The sequence below is a fragment of the Gossypium hirsutum genome, chromosome A11, assembly GCF_007990345.1.
Source record: "Gossypium hirsutum isolate 1008001.06 chromosome A11, Gossypium_hirsutum_v2.1, whole genome shotgun sequence".
Lineage (NCBI taxonomy): Eukaryota > Viridiplantae > Streptophyta > Magnoliopsida > Malvales > Malvaceae > Gossypium > Gossypium hirsutum.
The window spans coordinates 59360949-59370990 of record NC_053434.1 but is presented as its reverse complement, the minus strand read 5'-3'; positions in this window follow the sequence as shown (position 1 = coordinate 59370990).

Below are 10042 nucleotides of genomic sequence, written 5' to 3'. Positions count from 1 at the left end.
CAGAGACCCACTAGACTAAACAGAACACTTAGAATATATGAAACTGATATGGATGTGCATTATTATGCACTATTAAACAGAGAGTACTAAAATGTTATACAGATAGCACAGATGTGCTAAACGGAGAGCACTATTGTGTTAATAATCAAAGAGCGCACTAGAGTTCCTTAATGGCATGCCACTAATATTCTAGTAATTCTAAATTCCGTCTACTTGACCATTAAAATTGAATTTTATACATTTAAATACTTTACAATTTAATCCTTGTGCCAATAATTCGTATATTTATATATTCTTTATCTTTAATACACGTAATATATTTCAAAATTCACTAGTCATTCGTAATTTACTAATAATTCTTATCATGTACTTCATATATCACTATCCAATTCCAATTTCACTTTCAATTCATTCGCAACTCAATTTAATTTCACTTTCTCATCAATATACAATTCAATACTAATATTTATCCATCACCCAATTCAATTTCCATTCAATTCAACAATAAAATCTACCTTATACTTCACTTACCATGCACATAATTTAAATTTAACATTTAATAATAAATAATTTGAATTATAGTAATACAACCGTATGCTGGGTATGTCTATACTCAGTGGTATTACCATAATTCAAATTATAAAAACTATAATAAATAATAGACATCAAACATGTAACATTATAAGTCATATGTGCTAATTTATATTTAATTTCATATCTCAACCATAGTCTTCCATCAAAGGGCATCACATATCATCTATATTATCGTTAATCAATTCATGAACCTTTGGTTCAAGCTTTCAATCTCATATCTCAATTTCGATTCACATTTCAATTCATAATTCCACTTTTTCATACTTTCAATAGTTCAATCTATCAAATTCATTTGATTTTCTCATTTCATTTATTCAACCCTATTAACATAAGTCAGACTCAGACGGATACACGGATCCAGCACGATTTTGCGATATTGAACTATTAATTAGGCCGTTTAATGATTATTTATCGAAATAATTGATGTATGATGTTTATGAATAAAATGAAATGAATTAATTGCATATGCATGTTGCATTTTTGAGGTCTAGAGCAGAGGTATCGATAATCAAGTTTTAAAATCAATACCTCTGTGTTTTGAAACATATAGGAAAGAATAAAGATTTGGCATCGATGCCTTTGATCGAGTATCGATACTTCACAACAGGTACTGGTAGTTTTCAACGGTTGGAAATTTTGGTGAGAAACATAATGCAAGTTTGGTATCATTTTTCCAGATAGTATCAATATCACTTAAAGAAAATATTGATACCTTAATGTCAAAATAGATATGTAACAGTCCGATTTAGACCCTAGTCAGAATAGTGGTTTCGGTACCACAAATTCGAATCAAAATTTTTTTATATTATTTTCCGTGCTTATAATATGTGAATTGACATGTGTGAAAGTTTCGTATGAAAATTCGATCATTTGTGTGCTTAATTTGTGAAAAGGACATAATCGCATAAAATGTAAAAGTGGCCTTCCAATTCTTAAAGTACTTAATTGCTAAGTTTCTTTAATTGTGGGGTCCTTATGATGCAATTAGACCATTGAATTAATGGATGGACATATATGTCTATAGTTAGTGGAATTTTGATATTAATTCATTAAGGGTAATAATATCATTTTGTAATTTAAGTTAAATTAAATAAAAAAAGGTTAAAATTCATTTAGTTCATCCATCTTCCACCAAAAATAAAAAGAAAAGATAAGGTTTAAGTGTTTGAAGCATTCGGCCATGGTCCAAGCTTGATTCAAGGTTAGTCTTTGTTCAGTTTTTGATAAATTCTGCGTTTTTATGATCGTTGCTGAGTGTTCTATCAAGCCCATGTCTCAATTTCTGATTTTTTTGATGATTTTGAGTTATGCCATTGATGAAACTATGAGTTTTATGAAGTTTGATGATAGTATATGGAAGCTTGATGTTGGGTTAACATGTTTTATCTTTGAATTTTTGACGAATTTGAGTAATTTGGGCTAAACTGTAAAAATGAGATTTTTAGGGACTAAAATGTAAAATAAATGAAATATATGGACTTATATGAATACTATGAAAATTTGGCTAAGCATATGTGTAAGGAAATTTTGTGTATTTTGTGATTTTGTGAATTAGGGACTAAAGTGTCAAAATATGAAAATGTGAGGGCTAATTTGTAAAATGCCCTAAATATGTGTTTTTGGATCGAATTGAATGATTTGGTGAATAAAAGAGTTAAATTTGAATTTATATAGATGAAGAACAAAAGAGAACGGAATTAGATCGGGGGAAACGAATGTCGTCGAGTAGTCGACTCCATTCGTCCGAATCCGTACGAGGTAAGTCAATATACAAATAAACGTATTTGAGTTGATTAATTTATGTTTATATGGCATTGAATTGTGTTGAATGACTATATGAGAGCTCAATATGTGATATCCGAGAAAGTTTTGATAATGTGACGACAACTAAAAAGTCCCATACGAACCATATGAATAGTTAGGATACATATGTCATGACATAGGATCCGATATGTGTTTTCGTGTAAGACTACGTCTGGGATGTTGGCATCGACTTATGATTTACATGTAAGACTATGTCTGGAAAATCGGCATCGTATTTGATTTCGTGTAAGACCCTGTCTAGGACAGTGGCATCGATATTTGATTACATGCAAGACCACGTCTAGGGCGTTGGCATTATACGAGCTTTTCGAGTTATCCGCGTATCCTTATGATTCCGAACAGTTTAACAGGTATTCAAAGAAATGAATGATTATATGAGATGCATATTCGATTCATGTACATTTGAAATTGTGTATCATATTTGATGTTTAAAGGTAAGTATATGTATCTTTGTGATCAAGTGATTATAAGTGACAAAAGTATGAGAAAATATGCTATATGTGCAAATGAATGGGAAATACTGAAATGTATTTGAGCTATGTGGTTTGTGATAGCATTTGGCTAAGGAGTATATGTATATTATGATGTTTATATGTTTATATTGATAATTTTATTTGTATAAGGCGTACTAAGCTTTTGAAAGCTTACTCTGTGTGTTTTTCAACTATTTATAGATATCGAAGCTACTGGAAGCTCGGGGATCATCGATGATCTTCACCACACTATCGAACTTCTTTTTGGTACCTTTTGAAAATGTATATATTGAATTATGGCATGTATAGGCTAGAAGTGTGTGAATATATTTGGTAATATATATATTTAGCCATGTGATTTGGATTGGTTTTGGGTTGTGTATATGAATGTGTTTTCGGTAAGAATTATGTGATGCAAGTCTGTCATTATGATTTGCATTTGGTTGGCCAAAAGAAATGGTCGATTTGGTAAGTTTTGGTATGTGCATATTTTAGAATTGGGTAAGAATTTGGTATGAGAATGGATGGAATGTATCAAGGTTATAAACCACAAGTTTTGGTATGTTTTTGGCTTATGGAATGACATGAATTGGTATATGTTATGAACATGAGATTGGTTGATAATGATATGCCATGGATATTGAATGTTTTGATTATGAAATGCTTGAAATTTGATGTGCAATTGGTGCCTATTTGATGATTGTAGGTAGGACCCTTAATGGGTGGCAAATTGGCATTGTAAATGGCTTATTTTTGCCCACACGGGTAGATACACAGGCGTGTGTCTCATTCGTGTTGCTCGAGGGCCATTTTGAAATGAGCCTGAGTAGACTACACGGTCGCACACACGGGCTTGTGCTAGGCTGTGTGGCCAAGTCAGTTTCGACCACGAGCTAGACATAGGGGCGTGTGACTGGCCGTGTGACCTAAGTCAGTAGCCTCCTTAATTTTCACACGGCTTGGCGCACGGGCGTGTCTTGTGGCCGTGTGGACAAGTCAGTATGTATGCCTTGTTTTGACATGGCCTAGACACACGGGCGTGTGTTCACACGGGCATTTGACCTGTACACACGGGCATTTGACCTGTACAGCTTTGAAAAATGTTTAAGTTTTGAAAAATTTTGTATGATCTCAGTTTAGTCCCGACCCCTTTCTAATGCATGCCTAAGGTCACGATGACCTATATAAGGGACTCTATAGTAATGTTTGTCTATGAATGTGGATGATGTATATGAAATGTTTGTAAAATATTTTGTTTTGTCTGGTAACGCCTTTAACCCTAGTCCGGCGACGGATACGGGCTAGGGGTGTTACATGATACCTACGGATTTGGTTTGAGAATTTTCCTGAATGAACTTATGCATGTTTTAATATGTTTATAAGACTAGTTAACGTAAGTTTAGCACGTGATAATGAAACTTACTAGTATGATTGACTTAAGACTTATGCAAATAATAAATTGATGGATGTTTTGTTAGAATGAGCTTTTCCTTGTTGGTTATGACATGAGACGGTGGTATGGCATCCTGATATTCGGGTTTAGCGACCAAGCCTGGTATAGGATGTTACATTATGCATTTTCGAGAAGTCTTGTGAATTAGAAACTAGCAAATCATGTAAGTTATTCGAAAAGAAAATCCTTTGTTGATTTACCATTATGACGTTTAGCCAGATATCCTTTGCTGCTGAGCAATCTATATGAAGGTGTAAAACGTCTTCTGAGTTATGGCCACAAATAGGACATGAAGGGTCTATACCAATCCCTCTTCTAACTCTCTTCATATTTGTAATGAGTCTTTATTTTAGAGCAGTTCAAATGAAGAAGTCTTTATTTTAGAGCAGTCCAAATGAAGAAACAAACTATTTTAGTTCCTAGGTATTTCCACGCAATTTTCCACTTATCTTCTCTTAGATTCCAAGAGTCTTCTTTCAACATCTTGTAAGCACTTTTGACAGAAAAGACACCTATATTTGTATGATACCATGGGATCCTATTAGGACCCCTTTAAGGATGTGGTGGAGGGATACCCACAATACGTCTTATAATATCAAACGATAGCCAGACACGAAAAAGTTTAAGATTCCATGCGCCTTCCTCTGTAGCCATGTCCTTAAGAAAGCAATCTAAAACAATATCAACATGATAGATGAACATAAGAAATATATATATGTATATTTTGGCTATAACAATCTATAGATATTGATTCTATAAAAGGAATGGTTACAATTATAACACCCCTAACCCGTATCTGTGCCGGAATAGGGTTACAAAGCATTATCAGAGTTTACAGTTCAAATACAATTAATTTAAGTCATTTACTATTCATTTCTGAAAATCAATCACAATCAATCTGTAACACCCCACACTTGTGCCCTTTGCTGGGACAGAATATAAGGCGTTACTAGAATTAAACACATGCATTCAAACATTTTCGAGTCACCAAGACTTGATCAAATTTAAAACTTTTTCTAACTTTGTTTAAACCCCTCAATATGGGCCTACTAGGCCTCAAACATCCATTGGAAGCCATTCAAAACCAACTCGGGTCTTTAAACTGACTTAATACAGATGACCCTTGAAACAGGTTACACACTTGTGTAGAGGGGCAACACGCCCATGTGGCTATTATGACATGGCCGTGCTTATGGCCCGTGTGGTTCACACGGCCTAAACACAAGGGGAGACGCCCATGCCCTTAACCCGTGTGAATTAAATTCTAACTTTGAACCTACAGGGGTTTTCACACGGCCGAACACATGCCCGTGTCCTTCATATGGCCATGACACGCTCGTGTCTAAAAATCTTGACATTCTGTTTTTTACGTCAACATCCAATAAGAGGCGCACGGCCAAGGCACACGTCCGTGGCCAGAGGCCGTATCCTCCACACGGTTGAGATGCACAGCCGTGTCTTTGCCCGTGTGTTTACTACCATGCATATTGACTAGCAAATTTTACGTGCAGGAGACACACGACTGAACAACACGCCCATGGGGCTGACCGTGTGTCACACACAGCCTAGAAATACAACTGTGTGTCTACCAGTGTGGACAATATAAGGTTATCTACCAAGCCTTTGCCACCCTGAAACACAATCTAACATCAACCAACATATCAAAGTTTAACTTAATATGATTTCTCAACCAAACGACCATAGTTATGACCTATATACATTACATATATTCAACCATACCAACAATTTCACATTCATGAAAGACTAGTTCGCATTCGCATAAGAACTTTCAATATTAGCCATTTTCCATGGCTTGTACAAAATGAATCAAATGCTAAAGTTAGCCAACACATTTGGCCAATTAACAATGACGCAAAACTCAAAAGTCAGGGTCCAATACATGCCATAATCAAAATAAAAGATCTAATTATACTAAGTGCTTCGGATGATAGTGTGATCGATGCCTCCAATGTCTGATGATCCTCGAGCTAATTAGGCGGCATTATAAGAAAATGGAAAGGAGAGGGAGTAAGCATAAAGCTTAGTAAGTTGCATGCAAATAAATATAGCAACTTTACCATTCGTCATCATGCTCATAATACAAAAGTAGGCATAAGCACAACTTACTCATCACTATCCAATACAATTCACATAGCATATATTGAGCTCACATTTCATACATTTCAAATAGGTGCCTCTACCACTCACAACATGGTTATACTTTTTTCGTTTAACTTAAACTATAACTCTCACCGTTGAACCATTTGGAATGCTATCAGATGTTCACTAAGCCTCAAACATATGGTATGATGCCGATGCCATGTCCCAGACATGGTCTTACACTATCTCTCACATATCTATGCTGATGCCATGTCCTAGACATGGTCTTACACTGGCACCTCTATACGTGCCGATGCCATGTCCCAGACATGGTCTTACACTGACACATCTTGTAACCGATACTTATCCCAAACATGTCTTACACTAGCTCTCGTCTCAATGCCGATTCCATGTCCCAGACATGGTCTTACACTGGCTCTCATAATGTGGCCGATGCATGTCCCAGACATGTCTTACACTGCTACACAAATAACCCGAGTGTCATGGTATGAATATCCGATTTATTTTCTAAGGTTCAAACGGGAGTTCGACTATCTCAATATTCATCATACATAATCATTTCCACAAACAAGCAATTTATACTATATCAATTCAAACACATATAATAACAATGTAGTTGTATTATTTACATACAACTTACCTCGGATTACAAAATGTAGACGACTAGTTCGGCTTAGTCCACTTGTTTTGCTTTTCCCCGGTCTAGGTTTGAATTTTGTAATTCTTGATCTATAATGATAAAAATTCACAATTTAATCATTTTATTGATTTAGGAACTCTACAATTCATTATTGGGCAAAATGACAATTTTGCCCTTAGACTTTCACAAAATGACCATTTTACCCCTAGACTTGAAAATCAAATTTTTATCACATTTTCTCATTAATCAAGCCTAGTCGAGTACTTTTTATACTAGGAGCAGCCCACAATTCTCATTATTTCACACATTTATCAACTATTTTACAACTTATGCAAAATGGTCCTTAGTTAGGGTTTCCATGAAAACTACTTCACAAAAGTTGTTTATTTCACAACCATGATTCATTTTTTTCCATAAAATTTCAGAGAAAAACATGAACATTCTCATGGTAAAACCCTATACTTTCAACCATTTTGCAAAATACTCCCCTTATTTGAAAGCTCATGCTACAAGGGTTCTAAAAGTACAAAAATCATCAAGAAAAAAAATCAAGATCACTTACTTGTAGAGAGACTAAGTGGCTGAAATTTCAAGCTTCAAAAACCCCTCTAATGGCTACTATTTTCGGTGGAAAATGAAGAAGAAAAATGACCCCTTTGATTTTATTTTAATATTCAATTTGCTAATGTCATTAATTACCAACCCTAGTCATCTTTTGACTTTTTTGACTCCTCAAGTCTCTATGGCCAACTAGCTTGTCTTTTAAGAGTCTAATTGCCCTTAAAAGACCCTCAATTTAGGTTCTATAGCTATTTGACACCCTTAGCTATCAAAATAGGACTTTTACACTTTATGCGATTTAGTCATTTTTCACAATTAAGCATGAAATTGCTAAAATTAATTCACCCAAAATTTTCATACTCTTATATAATCATGCCACAACACATAAAATAATATTAAAAATAATTTCTCCAACGTCAAATTAGTGGTCCCGAAATCACTGTTCCGACTGGGCCCAAAATCTGGCTGTTACACAATCATAATGTCCCTTATATGGGTCATCGGGGCCTAAAATATATATCATAATCGAGTTGGGACTAAATCGAGATCACAGAAAAATTTTCACGAAATCTTAAAAAAAATTTTAGGTACATGTGATACATGCCCGTGTGGCCAGGTCGTGTGAGCCACATGGGCAATAACATGCCCGTGTCCTAGGCCGTGTGGGCATTCGATGTGGGGCACATAATCTGTTCCAGCCCGTGTCCTTACCCGCGTAACTCTCTAAATTGGGTCACATGGCTAGCCACATGTCTGTGTGCTAGACCGTGTGGACAATTTAATTTTTGAAAAATAGGTGCAGGGGTTACACGGCCAGGACACACGCCCATGTGTTGGGCCATGTGTCTTACATGGTTGAGACACACACCCATGTCTCTACTCGTGTGCTCAATTTTGAGCATTCTGTTTCTCTGATTTTAATATGTAGGGGACATATGGCCAAACCACACGCCCGTGTGCATGGCCGTGTGTCACACACGGTTGAGACACACGCCCGTGTGTTTGCCCGTGTAGACAGAATAATACCATTTTCTAAGCCTTATTTCTCACCCTTATTACCTTGCACCTACATCGACATTTCAACATATTTTCAAACCAATTTGGTATATAAACCAAGTCAAAAACAAGTATTATTTATGTTCTATTAACACATATGATTAAATGTTTAAATTTCCACAATTACAATTTATGTTTACTTGCAAGTTATTCAATTATACTAACTCAAATCCATTTATCATTTGCTTTATATATATATATCTTTTACCATTTAGCCATTCCAACCCTCATCAAACATGATATGACCTTATATAATTACGTCAAAATATACTTTCCACTAGCCATTCCAATGGCTAGTTACAACCAAACATTTCATCATTTTACCTAACTTAGCTTATACATGTCATTATACTAAATTAAGTTTGCTATTTGTACCAAAATAAGTTGGAGGATAGTGTGATGATGCTCTGACAGATCTCCAACCTTTATGAGCTTCCAAGTACTATAAAATAGAGGAAAATAAAATAGAGTAAGCATTTAATGCTTAGTAAGTTTGTATAACAGGAATTTAACTTACCATGTATTTACATTTAAGATTATCATACAAAACATACACCCAATCATTTTGGTCAATTACCTAATCACATATACTCATCAAAACAGTTAGTCATGTAATTCACATGAATTTCAAGAAAGTAGAGATGAGCTCATTAAACATGGATTTACAAGTATTTCAGGAATTTTCGAGATATAATCCATTTAATTCTTATATTTTCTCACATCATAAATTTTGTCCGTTGAGTTATTGAAATGTCGATGGATACCTAGGTAGTATACTCGAGGTATACAAATCAATGATTTGTCAACTCATGTTCAGAGGTACCCATAAGGGCACATAATCAGAAAGTACACTCTCGAGCCATATATCAGGATGCTCATGTGAGCCATGTACCAGGAATCTTATTCGGACTAAACAGAAAACTCATAAGAGTTTTAATCAGGAAGCTCATTGAGCTTAATAGGTAACTCCGAAGAGTTTTAACATGAAGCTCCGGATAGCATAACAAGGAGTTCAAGTGAGCCATGTCAGGAAGCTCATAAGAGCCTATATCAGAACGCTCACGAAGAGAGGCGTTTGTGTCCGTAATAAATGCTAGATCACAATCGATCGAATTGTGTAACAGGACACTCACAAAGAGTTGCAGTAGTGGGCAAAACATGCAAAATCACTATTGACTAGGATGCTCGCAGGAACTATATAACAAGACGCTCGAAAGGGCTTATAATAGGATGCTCGTCCAAGCTATATTCTGTCCGTAACATATGCAGGACTGCATTCAATATAGGAAATCATGTATCCATTGAATTTCATTATTCAAA